Genomic DNA, 9,532 nt, shown 5'->3' on the forward strand with positions numbered 1-9,532 from the left:
ATACCCAGGGCCTGGACAAACTCTGCAAACCTTCTAGATCTCTTCCTACTGTCCAGTGGAAATCAGTGACCCTAAGACACTGCCAGATTCTCAAGTGCCTTTGGGATCATCAAAGACAGGTTCAACAATGCGCGGTCTCGATCTGGGGTCAGAATAGATCAGATGCAGTGAGGCATCAGTGGTGCTGCACCATACATGGTGGCCAGCTGAACAAAGACCTCGTTTCCCAGTTACTCTGGATAGAGGGGCGCTTACACATCTCTGAGAAGGCAGGGAGGGCAACTACTGGCAGATGCGTAGGCACAGGCTGCCCGGGAATCATTCTGTCTGGCTGTCCCCGGGAAGTGGCAGGGTGCCGTTTCTGTACCAAGGGGCGAGTATAATTTGCATGTTGAACACTGTAATCAAGAACAAATGACTCTTGACTCTATAAATTAAACCATCCTGTTTTCTCTTCTTGGCCTGTAAAAATGTTGCCTCTGGGTCACTAACCACTTTCTGCCCCAGTGCTAAGTGTCTGGTGACCAGTGCTAGAGACTCCAACATGAAAAAACGATCCTGAGGGATGGCCAGGAACGCACCAGAGGCACAAAAGGAAATTGGGGGTTTTTGCTTTTCTTAGGATCACAGAACCTCTGTGAGAATCTGCTAGAAGCTCTCACCCTGCTCTCCACAGGAAAGCACATGGGCACAGACAGATTTTCCGGGTGACGTGGGGGATTGGTAAACCCTCCAGAGCCTTGTCACATTGAAAGGGTGACCCCTTCTGGAAAACAGCGTGGCATTTCCTCAAAAAGCTAAATATAAGCCTTCCATATGATCTGGCAGTTCCACTGCTAGGTAGGCAGATACCCAAGAAAAATTAGAACACATGACCACACAGAAACTTGTACACCCATGCACACAGCAGCATTATTCACAATAACCACAAAGTGGCACGACCCAGTGTCCCATCAGCAGATGAGTGGGCGACCAGGTGGCACACCCGCACCATGGAATGTTACTCAGTGGCAGAGAAGGTGACGGGACTGACAGGTCCTGTAAAACAGCAACCCTGATGCGTTACACTTGATGAGATGAGAGAAGCCAGTCACTGAACACACACAATCCTCTTGTTTATGAACTGTCCAAAATCAGCCAAATTCAGAGAGACAAGAGGCAAGTCAGTGGTGGTCAGGGCCGGCGGGAGCAGAGTGGGGGGTGATTGCTGATCTCTATGGGAACAAGATCTTTCCAGGCAGTGAAAACGTTGCGGCAGCTCCCCTGGGCCTCCACTAAGCCTCTCCTTTTAAAATGTAAAAAAACAAAAAATAAAGTTCCCAAACTGAATGTGGGACAGTTGCACCACAGCTGAACAGCACACCTGCAATAACAGTCTTAGGTGCGTGCATTTAATCTTGTAAGCTGTCAGGGGAGAAAGATCCTAAGCCCTTGGCAGCTGAGACCCGCAGGATCATGGGGAGGAGGCTCTTGTAGGCACACAGGCTGCAGGTGGGGGCATGGGGGGGCACATGCGACTGCTACTGGGGGCAGAGGGGTCTCTCCACAGCCAGCATGTCCCTGAGCCTCCCAAGTGCCTTCACCCCGGCCCTGTCACACTTCCTCCCAACCCTGCTCTGGCCCCAGTTCCCTTCCCTTCCCCTGCTCGGCCCTGCCTCACTGGAGACGCCTGGGAAGATGAGCAGGGCTCAGAAACCTCCACCCTCCAGAGCCTCCAGAGCCAAAAAATATTTCTACAGTCAGCTCACAAAACGCACAGCCAGCCCTGTGAAACCTTCTCCTTTCTCCCTTTTCTTTGCAAATCTCTCTCAGTTTTTGATTATGGAAAATGTCAAACATACACAAGAGGGCAGAATACAGCACCGCACCATCCCCCGCCTCAGGAAACACCAACTTCCTGCCATTCTCCTTCCACGAATCTCCAAACCCACTTTTTCCCCTGGAATATTTTAAAGTAAATCCCAGAAACTATCCTTTCACACAAATCTTGCAGTAAGTATCTCTAGCACATGGGAATTTCTTAAAACCACATACCATCATCACCATCATCGCACCTAATTATCCTTCATCCCCAGTTGTCTTAAAATGTCTTCTCTGGTGGTTTCCTGAAAGACCACCTGCGTGGCCTCTGACTATGGTCTTAGGTCTGTTGTAACATGGCTTCCTCCCCCTTGCGAGCCATTTTACTGACAAAACCATGTGTTCTATGGCCTTCTGAGTGTTCTGTGTCCTTGACAGCACGCTTACCTGGCTGAGTGGGCTGAGTCTTCAGGTTGTTTCTCCTGCAAGGAAAGATAAAGGGGACAGTGTGAATGATGGGTGGAGAGAAACTAAGCAAATAAACAAAAAAAAAAGCAATATTCACCCCAGGAAAAACAATGTCTAGGAAAGGAGTTATAATCATACTCCTTGAAATGGTTTGAATAACTGTTTCGCGGTTCTAGCATAGTGAATGCCAAACAGTGACAAGCTGAAGCAGTACAGGACAACAGCAATGGAAGAGTTTCGTATTCCTCAGTCGCTGTCAGCACATGAAAATTTAAAACAAGAAGAAAACAACATTAACAGGGTACGTCTGATGTTTAGAAAATAGGTATAGGTGGGCCTCCCCTGGTGGCGCTGGCGGTAGAGCGCCACCCTGTGAAACTGTCTGCAGCCTCTGCAGCGCCAGTTCGATCCCAGCCAGCCGGCGAGGGTCCCACATGGCACAGCAGACCTGTCCTGTCTCGCCCGCTGCTCCCCTTGGCAGTGTATTTCGTCAGTCTGCCTGTTCTGTTCCCCACTCTGTCTCTAGTGAATCCTCTCACCCTCCCGTACATCTGGCCTATACCCCGGTTCTTGTATAAATAAATAAATAAATCTTGAAAAAAGAAAAAAGAAACTCATTAAAGAAAATAGGTGTAGGTCCTCCCGGGTGGCACAAGGGGTTAAGACGCAACCTATGAAGCTATCTGTAGCCTCTGCAGCACAAGTTCTATCCCCAGCCAGGGAGCTACCCACATGGTGCAGCAGACCTCTCCCGTCGTGCCCACTGCTCCCCTCAGCAGTGTATTCCAGTCAGTCTGCCTGTTCTGCTCCCGCTCTGTCTCTGGTGAATCCTTTCACCCCCAGCACCTCTGGCTTGTCCCCCAGTTCTTGTATGCATAAATAAATAAATCTTTAACAAAAAAAAGAAAGAAAATAGGTGTAAATGCTGGAAAAGATAATCAGAACACCAGAGAGAGTTGGATGGAAATGGAAGTGAGAACATACAAGGAGGGAAATGGTTTTTTTAAGTGTGTACCAAACGATCAGACTTATTCACAAAAAAAATCTTAAAGAAAGAAACAGGTTCATCTAGCTAGTATCATGAAATGAGTTAAGACTCCAGGAACCGGGCCTCCCCTGGTGGCGCAGCGGTTGAGCGCTGGGTTGCGAAGCTGCCCGCAGCCTCTGCAGCACTGGTTTGATCCCTGGCCGTCGGCGAGGGTCCCACATGGCGCGCAGACCTCTCCTGCCACCCGCTGCTCCCCTCAGCAGTGTATTTCATCAGTCTGCCTGTTCTATTCCCCGCTCTGTCTCTGGTGAATTCTCTCACCCTCCCCGGCTTCTGATTGTACCCAGTGCTTGTATAAATAAATAAATCTTAAAAAAAAAAAAAAAGACTCCAGGAACCTGCGACTTAATGGGGCCGGGGTGAGAGGCCAAGCTGCACCCAGAGTCCAGGCCAGCAGGCACCGCACAGAGAAGGCCGACCAGGCTGTACCATCTCCCACCTCTTTGGCCTTTTCTTTGTCCATGTCTGCCAGAGCCACCAAGTGCAAAAATGCCAGCCAAGTGCTGGGCGTTGCCTAAACAGGGCGTCATCACTGCCAACCACATCACCTTTGCCGTTTCCCTGTCTCCCTCGGCAGCTTCCAAGGCACTTCCAGGTGGGAGCTCCCAGCCCCTCCCAGCCCCTCCCAGCCTGTCATCTACTAAGGCACTGACTGTAAAGTCAGACTTGTGTGGGGGCCTGTGATTTGCTGTGTGATCTTGAGCAAGTTACTTAACCTCTCTGAGCTTCAGTTTGTCAGCTGTATGATGGAGAGCATAGTAATGGGGTTGCTGCCAGAACTTGAAAAACAAAGCACGTCAGTTGTATAGCAAAGCTCCTGACAGACTTAGTATGTAAGAAGCAGCCACTGACCAACCCCTATAAAGTTGAAATTTTATCCCATGCATCCCTGCCATCCCAGATCTTCAGGATGATGCTGGGGGCTCCTTTTGGAGCCAGGATACCCCCCCACACACTTATACCTGTCCTCCTCCACTTAGAGTCACCTCCACCCTCAGTCAGTTGCCTCTTTCCACAGGATCTGCTTTCATCTTGGCCTCTGGCCAAAGGGATCATAATCTCTCTTCCTTTGTCTGGAATCTCAGAACCCCAACCCATGTGCAGTTTGGAAACAAGAGGATTGGGACACCTGGCTCCAAAGGGGCAGCCTGGGAGCAGCTGGATAATTCTGCAGGGAACTGGGGGGTGGGAACTGTCAAGTCAATGAGACTTTGCAGGGACACAAATGGGGACTCTTGGCCACTTGTCCTTGGGGAAAAGAGAGGAAGGGAACCAGGCCAGCTCTGAGCCTGCTGAGAATCGCAACACCTCCAGAGGAGGTTCACCAGAGTTCCCAGGAGGCAATGAGAGGACAGGTCTGGAGGCTTCAGCTTCTGTAGTGTGCCCCTGGAACTGCCCTCGACCAAGACTGCCCATGGGTGGGTGGGGACAGGAAGAGAAATGATCTTGGACAATGCCCCCCAAAAGCAAATTATCTATTACATATAGATCCAGATAACTTCCCACAAGATTAGAACTGGCTAGATCAAACAGGATTAAAAAAACAACAAAAAACTATAGACCCTTACACGAGGGCCAGAAGCCAACAGCACAAAAAGAGAGGGGGAAGACCCAGTGGATCAATACTGGGCAACAAAGTAATGTGGCTCCAGAAACAATTCATTGTGAGGCCATGTTAATGGAGGAGTACAATCCAGGAAAAGGGAGGTGAAAGTTCGGCTTTATTCCTAACTGTTCAGTTCCAAGGGGCATCCTGCAAGGGAGACCGTGTTGACTTGGTAACACACGGGAGATGTGTCACAATCTGTCACTCAAGGAAAGGCTGAAAGAACTGAGTGTTTGACCTGAAGGGAGAAGATTCTAGAGAAACGAGAGATTTTTTTACAGTTCTGTAGGGGTGCCCACAAAGGAAACAGTATAGCTGGTTAAATGGTGGGATGAAACCGGAAAAGCCTAAAACCTCCCCCAAAGTCAGAAAAGCTTGGATGCAGGCACCGCCACTTACCAGCTGCTAGGCGCTGAATGCTGTTCACACTCAACATGTCAGACACAAGTGATGGCCAAGTTCTGCTTTCCTTGAGAACCCTGGGAGGGAGGTTTCTGTTCAAGTCTAGGAAAAATTTTCTTTCTTTTTAAAATCATTTTTACCTTTCCTATCTCTGATCACAAAATAAACATGCAATGGTATAGAATACTGGTCAACAGAAGAGCGAAGTCAAACAAAAATCATATCAACCACTACTTACCTCCTGATTTTTAGTGACAGGAGAGATAGGAAGATAGCTAGGTAGACAGATATTTACAAAAATGGGACCATAGAAGAAATTGAGAGAACAGAGCATCTGCATGGAAAGATGTACACATCAGTGTATAAGAATGCTTATCGCAGTATTGTTTCTAGAAGGGAAAAAAAAGGCTATAAAAACCCAGACCCATCAGTAGGGGAATATTTCTAAAGTTAAGTAAATGACAGTGCACGAAGCACTGGGCAGCTCGTTGAAAGAAAAGGGTGGAGGCCTCCCTGGTGGCGCAGGGGTTAAGTCTCAGCACTATGAAGCTATCCGCAGTCCCAGCGGGGGAGCTGACCCAGATGGCACCAGCCGACCTCTGCTGTCTCCCGCTGCTCCCCTCAGCAGTGTATTTTGATCCGTCTGCCTGTTCTGTTCCCCACTCTGTCTCTGGTGAAGCCTCTCACCCACCACACCCCTGGCCTGTACCCCAGCTCTTGTATGCATAAATAAATTTTAAAAATGCTTCCTACACATTGCTTAAGGCAACACCAAGTGGCAGATCAGCATGCACTGTATGAGCCCAGAAAGAAATGAAGGCACATATTTACTTGTATAGGCAAAGGAGGGAGCGTGATATTGACAGTGGGCACATCTAGGGGGCAGAGTTGGAGAGGCCACGGGTAAGACAATGTGTTCTTTGAACATTTCTGTTACTTGAATTGGGACAAATAGCACCTATGAGCTTTAGCATTCAAAAGACTGAAACTTTAGTAAACAACCATCTACCCTGGGAGTTTCTCCAGTCACTAGGAACTCTACAGCATTTTTAAGGACCAGCTCTATTCTTTGTGCGAATTTCTCTTAATGTATTCAACCCAATAGTGGACACTGAGGATGTCACGAGTGTCCAAGGTGGGACCGTGACATTTTGGCAGTGTCTCTGCAGACCCAGCCATCTAAGCATGCCCTGGAGGGAGTGACGGACAGACAGGCAGTGCCAGCGCTGGGAGGCGTCTGCAGAACAGTCCCTGCTGGCAAGAGGGTAGAAACCACCCTATGCCCAACCTCAGGACCTGGGTAAATAAGAATCACAAGCTGACCACATGCCGCCATTCTCAACAGTGCAAGCCAGAAACGAGACGGGTCTGTCGCTTTGCACATGGAAGAAGTGGAGGCTGACATATCTGGCAAAGTGAGGCGAGTCAGGAACAATGTGCACAGCATGATCTCATTTCTATTTAAAATGTGTGACTGTGCATCCGAGCAGATCTTAAGGATAGACGTCAAACTGTAGGTAGGAGTGACCTATAGGGAGGCAGGGGGAGGGACGGATGGAGGAATCCCTAAAAGGAAGTAGGTGTAGAGGTGTCAGGGAGTGAGCTCCCCGTCTCACACGGTGTGCAAACAGAATGCCCCCCTATTCCGGGCTGCTGCGGCGGGGGCTCCACCCCGCTCGGGGGTCACCCCGGCCCGCCCCTCCCGGGCCCGAGGACCTCTGAGGCGGGAGGTCGGGACCGGGCCCTGGGGAAAGGGTTAAGCGGCGGCGGGCGCTGCTGTGGGCGGGCTCGGCGATCGGCAGCGCCGGGCTCGGTTGGCCGAGCCTGAGCATCTCGGAGGATGCGGCGCGGCAGCGGCTGCAGGACGCGCGCAAGGTGAACGCGGGGCTGCGGCGCGTGCCCAGGTGAGGAGCAGGCCCGAGGGGCGACGGCGGGCCGGGCCGGGCCGGGCGGGGCGCGTGGCCCGCAGCCCCCAGCCCCCAGCCCGGGCGCGCGCGGCGGGGCCTGCACCGGCGCCCACCCCGCCGGGCCGCTGCGGGAAGGCGCGGAGCCAGGGAGAGCTGGAGGGAGCGAGGTAACCCGAGAGGGACCCGCTCCGGAGGCTGCCCTGCCCCCAGGCCGCCGTTCCCGAGCTCCTGCGGCAGGCGGCTGTCTCCCCCACACCCCAATAACAACCTCCGGCATCGGGAACCCCGGGCTGGGCAGCTCCCTCCTGGCCCGCAGATGCCCGCAGATGCCCGCAGCTCGTGGCCGGGGGTGGCGAGCAGATGGCAGGCTTGGCATCCCGAGCCCCACTCAGCCGCCTCCTCTGCAAAGCTGTGTGGACCCCTCAGCAAGATGGGCTGCTCTGGGTTTCTTAACCCTCGTGCGGCCATTGCCTGCTGTGTGACCTTGGGCCAGTTGCTCAGCCTCTCTGAACCCAGGTTTCCTGGCCGCGATGAGCGCACCCGCACCTGCTTGTCCTGGGAGGGCTGGATGGGATCGGCGCATGCAGCTAAGCTTAGCACAAGAGCCTGCCTGCCTGGGTCAGAGCTGAGCACAGGAGCACCCTGGAATCACAGTACCTGCTGGGCCTCCAGTCCCCCTCCCCAGCCCACCCCCATGGCCAGCTCTGGATCTCAGACCTTTCTTTGCACCCCAGCACCTCCTCCGCTGGGCCAGGAGCACAGCCGGGGTCTCCCTGAGTAACGGACAGGAACAAACAAGGCTTCCAGGCAGAGTCTAAACCCAGCCTTGGCGAGCCCCCTGAAATTGTCCGCAACCTCCGGCGGGCAGGAGCATTCCCGGGGAGAGCGCCGGAGCTTAAACCGGGGGTTAGCCGCCCCGAGGAGCTCTGGGAAACGAGCAGGACCCCTGCCCTGAAACCCAGCCTCGGCTGCCGGCTGCCGCAGCCCCTGTCCAGTCTCCCTTCCTGCCTCCCTGGCTCAGCTCGGGACCCTCAAGAACAGGGACTTTCAGGGACTGTCCCCCTAGGGCCACTGTCCCCCTAGGGCTGGAGATATAAGGGATGCAGAGGCCCCGAGGAGCCCCAGGCCACCGGGGAAGGGGACTGCTCCGTGTGACAGGGTGACCGCGGGGGCAGGGGCGGAGACTTCCTGGAGGAGGAAGGTCTAAGCTGAAACCTTCACATCGTCCCTGGATCCCCACACTGGCTTCTCGTCCTTGGCCCCCGGGGACCTCGCCCCACCCTCCTGACCCCGGCTCCCTCTGCCGCTTGGTCGTCATCTGTGTGGCTCCGGCCACGCTGGCCGCCTTATTTCGCGAACACACCGAGCCCCTTCCTGCTTCAGGGCCTTCGCCCTTTCTCTTCTCAAATGTTCTCCACCGCGAGGGCTCCTGGCACCCCTGTGTAAAGTGGCCCCCGTCCCTCTGTCTCATACCCCTGTTTTACTTTGTCCAGAGCTCAGCTTCTTGAAAAGTCTCCACTGTCCGCCTCTTCCCTAGAAGGTCGGCTCCGCGAGGGACGCAGTCTCGCCAGGCTCGCTCGCTGCCCGTCCCCGGGGCCGCGCTTAGCATGTGCTCACGTCATGTGTTGGACTCACTAGGGGCTGGTGGGAAAGGCAGACTCCGGACTCCGGACTCCGGGGACGCCCCCCGGGCGCGAGTGCCCATGAAGCTGCTGCTCTGAGCTGGCCTAGAATGCGTTTCCTGTAAGTTTCCCGGGGCCCACCCGAGGTAGGCGCGCTCTGTCCCCACCTCGGCGCCGGGTTCGTTAGCCAGGCTGGCCCAGGAAGGGGCGCCTGGGATGCAAGCACTAGCCGCTCCCCAAGGACAGCCGCGTGCTCCCCTCCCCCTCCCCTCTCTGATATTTGATCTGTGCCTTCAGGAACGGGATTTCAGCCAGTCACGAGAAGGGGGAGGGCAGTCCAGGCTGAGGGGGCTGCCGGAGCAGAAATAGGGGGCATCGGACAGCCCAGGGCTGAAGGATAGGGGAGCAGCCAGGTAGGGCCTTGGGAGACCAGGGAAGGAGCTTAGTCTCCCCAGGTCGATGGGGAGCCACCGACGGTTTCTGGTTTCGCAGCAGGGCGAGCAGCATGACTGGAGACTCTGGGGAGTGAGGAGATGGAGGGCATGGGAGTGTGGAGAAGCTGCTGCCTCGGATCCTTTTCTTTCTCTCCCACCAGCCCCCCTGGGGCAGCACAGGCGCCCCCAACCCTCACATGTCATCTCCCCTCTTTTGTAGACTCATCTAGTGAGGAGTGGAAGTT

This window comes from Talpa europaea, assembly GCF_964194135.1.
Source record: "Talpa europaea genome assembly, chromosome: 11".
NCBI lineage: Eukaryota > Metazoa > Chordata > Mammalia > Eulipotyphla > Talpidae > Talpa > Talpa europaea.